The sequence below is a fragment of the Aquila chrysaetos genome, chromosome 14, assembly GCF_900496995.4.
Source record: "Aquila chrysaetos chrysaetos chromosome 14, bAquChr1.4, whole genome shotgun sequence".
NCBI classification, from domain to species: domain Eukaryota; kingdom Metazoa; phylum Chordata; class Aves; order Accipitriformes; family Accipitridae; genus Aquila; species Aquila chrysaetos.
The window spans coordinates 16,170,027-16,173,864 of NC_044017.1; positions in this window are offsets into that span (position 1 = coordinate 16,170,027).

Consider the following 3,838-nt stretch of genomic DNA (forward strand, 5'->3'; position numbering starts at 1 on the left):
ATATTCTCCTCATCTTCAAATGAATACCCTGTCTGACCATATGACAATTCACTGACAACACAGTAATAGACTGATCCTGCAGAACACAGTAAATATCAGCAGCTTATAGATCTGATACCTCTTCCAAAGCCCTGTGATGTCGTTCCCCTGTCTCCTCTATTTTAAATCATGACATGCTGATATTCAGCAATTCCTCTGATAATGATAGCCCTGTATCATCACTTAAGTGACTAAAAGATTTAGATATCCAAAATCAAATTCAAATTTGTAGCTGTCACTGAGATGGGCCAGTATGGATTATTTTGATTATTTGTTTGCCTACCAGTTAAACTGACTACAGCCTGGAGACAACATGAGCATCAGCTTGGTTACAGAAAGCCAAGTACTTCAACACACAGAACTATCACCCAAGGTTATTGCTTCAGTATTTCTGCTGATGCAGTCATTGCTATAGATCACACAAAAGAGATGTACGATCCCATTTCAAATATTTGTCCCTCTATACTGTGGTGATATGGAGACTGTTAGGAAAGAATAAACATCAAAATTTTTCTTAGATGAAAGCACTGGAAAGTAGCTTAAACTATTCTGATACCTTTCTTTTTTCTTTTCTTAAAAGCTCTTCTACTGTTCTGCTGAGGCTAAAAAAAATTTATGTCAGACTATTTGGTGTAACATCCAGCACAGCATACCTCAAGATTTATAGTTCCCTTTCCTTGGCTTTTAAAATGTGCTTTAGCTGTTTTCCATATGGTCTTATCTCCCACATAGGATAAATTTGAATAGTATGATAAATTATATCCACTGATGTATCATGGAAAATGTTTCTTCATGGATGAAAAGGGCACTTTTTAATCAGGGAAAACACAGGCACAAGTAATCTTTTTTGAAAGGCATCATCTTCTTCCTACTGATAATAGAGAACTTTGAAAGGACTTGTGCCTGTACTTTAGGTGCAAATCCAGGAGAGAGGGTTACACATTTAGTCTCCACTATTAGCCTAGGTCAGGCCCTTAGGGTCAAACCTGAACTCAAGGCTCAGTTGCCTAAGCACAGACACATATCACTAAATCCCATACACCTCCCCTAGAACATCTCAAATAGCCCTAGAGGCACATGTAGAACTTAAGGGCTTGAATCCCCTACCTACACATCTGAACCAGTCATCTGAGGTTCTCTTATGGTCAAGAGAAAGATAAAAACACTTGTATGGAAGGCATGGTTTTAATCACATGGCTAAAATAAACCGTTCCTAATGATCCCTAAAAGACCTAATTCTCTCCATTGATTACAAAGGCAATACAGGCTTGGTAGCTCAAATATAAACATCTTCAGTGTTAAATGAGAGGACTCCTACCCAAAATGCTTGTGATGTTTATTCTGTGCTCTGGCTCAGATCATCTCTGTACTAAAAGGCCAGTGAAGTCAAAGTTGGAGTCTTGCCAGTGAATTCATTGAAATGTTACTAAGACCTTGACTTTATTAACCACTAAGACAGGAGCAACTTCCTGGGGCACAGCAGAATTTAAAATACCAAAGAAAATTTTCTGTGACAAAAACATTACATAACTTTTGACCTGAGTTACTCCAGAGGATCTTTACCTTCTGTTATGTATTTGTGCCTTATTTGTTCAGATTAATATATTTACTTGAAGAAAGCTCAAAACCCAGAAACTTCATGGAGAGCAGAAGCACTTGAAAAAACAAGGGGATCACTGAGAGTCACTAGGCTCTAATCTTTTTCAAGAGTCTGCTCAATTCAGATAGATCTACATAGAAGTGTCAATGTCAAAGAAGCCACATCAGTTTGGGAAAATGATCATAATTGTGTGTACACCAAAATGACCTCAAATTTTGGAAAAAAATACAGTCTGTGTTTTTAGTCCCTCTAATTTCTATCAAATCAAAATAAAAGTAGCAGAAAAGAAAGAATAAGCATACAATATAAAATCACTATTATTAGTAGTTTTCATGGAAAACACTGTGCAAGAACCAAGATCCCTGAAGAGATTTGGGTGTAAAAATACTATCGATTGCAGGGCATTCGCCTCATCTAATTTCCTACATGCCTCAGTGGGAAGTTGGTGCTGAAGAACCTTTGATTCTTGGTTGCAGTGATACTCTTTGTAGTAGTCCACATTTGAGCTAACACATTAAATGATGTGGACCTCACAGTGGCCTTCATATTACATGGGAGACTGCAGTTACAGGCACAGTCCATAAAAAACAGTATGATAATATCTCCTTCCTTTTCTACAGATGTGCATAATTTAGGGGACAGTAAGTATTTTGATGCCTAATCCAATAGGCCATCAGCTTCCAAATATAAATCCTTCTGTCTTCTGAATGCCATAAGTGGATATCAGAAAACCTTAAATTGATGTTTTTTGTTCTTCAGACATTTCAGTTAGTTAGACCAGCATGTGCATTAAAAAGCTGTGGGCTTGGCTATCAGAAATATCAGTTGATATATTTATCTTTTCTTAAGTCATCAGGTCAAGCATTTTATGAATATTCAGTCTACTGTCACATCAAACGTTCACTGTTTTTCCAGAAAAGCCATCTTTGGAACTGACAGAGCAATCACCAGTGAAAAGTGAATCATCCAAACACCTGACTAGAAATTCCTCTTTCTGTCCTCTCAGCTCTTACATGGATGGTAGGTACAAAAAAATGACATCCCATTTCTTGGTACACTCTAAGTTCAGTTATAGTCACTTATATACAGTTATATCTGTATGAATAAAGAAAGGTCTTGTTTAATGGTCATACATTGTGGAAAGAGAACATCATCACTTTATCCCTCAGAGGGTTACACAAAATAATCTTAACCCATAAATATTAACAGGTTCTCCTTATATTTAATGATTCTATGAATTAAGTCTTTTTGAATTTAAAATTTTCTAGCCAATGAACTTAGCTAATTAATTTATTCTTCTTACTCATTTTATATCAGAAAAGATTAGACTTTACCAATTCACCAACCTTCTTTATGTAAGTGTAGTTCAAAAAACTGATCCAATTATTCCCACTCATAGATCTCTCCCTGTCACGGCCCGTGCTGGACAGACCAGGGAGGGGCCGTGGCGAGTTCGGAATTCCCTGGGGCCGAATTAAGGTGAAACGACACCAAACGACCGGTCGAACGTTTCGCTGACGGCAGGAGCAGCCTGAACGGGCGGCGTTAACAGCAGGTGGCGGGGTTTCTCACAGCGGGAATTGGCGCGAAACCCCCTCGGCAGCCCGTGTGACCCGCGGTCACCCTCCCTCCACAAACACACCCTGCGGGCCTTGCTCCTCCGGGGAGCAGCTCCGGGAGGAGAATGAGGCGAGCCCTCCCGGCGGGCCAGGAGGCTCAGAGCGGACCCCCTGGCTTTCCAGACTCCCTCTCGGAGAGGAGCCCGGCGGCGGCTGGAGCCGCTCCGAGTCCCAGGCCTGGTCAGCGGTTGGTGTCCAGAGGGATGAGGTGGGGGGTTATGGGGAAAGCAACGAGAAAGCTCTCACCGGCCCTGGCTCCAGCGCCGCTCCCCTCAGCCCAGGGGTTCTGTCCCGGTGGGTATGCTCACGCAGGGCTTCAGTTCGCGCCCTTTTATCCTCTCCTGGCCCCTCCTTCGGGCGGGCACTCGAGCTCATTAGGCTCATTAGGCGTGACGGGCGGTTCGTGCTTCCCGAACCTTCGGGAAAGGGGTCGGCGGGCCGTTCGGGGGCGACGTCCCCTGGGGCGCAGCCCTGACGGCGGTCGGGTCTCTGGCCGCGGCCGGCGAGCTGCCCCGCTCGGCACGTCAGAAGAGCGTGTGCGAGCGGGGAGCCGCGCGCCCTCCGGCACGGCACGGCCTCC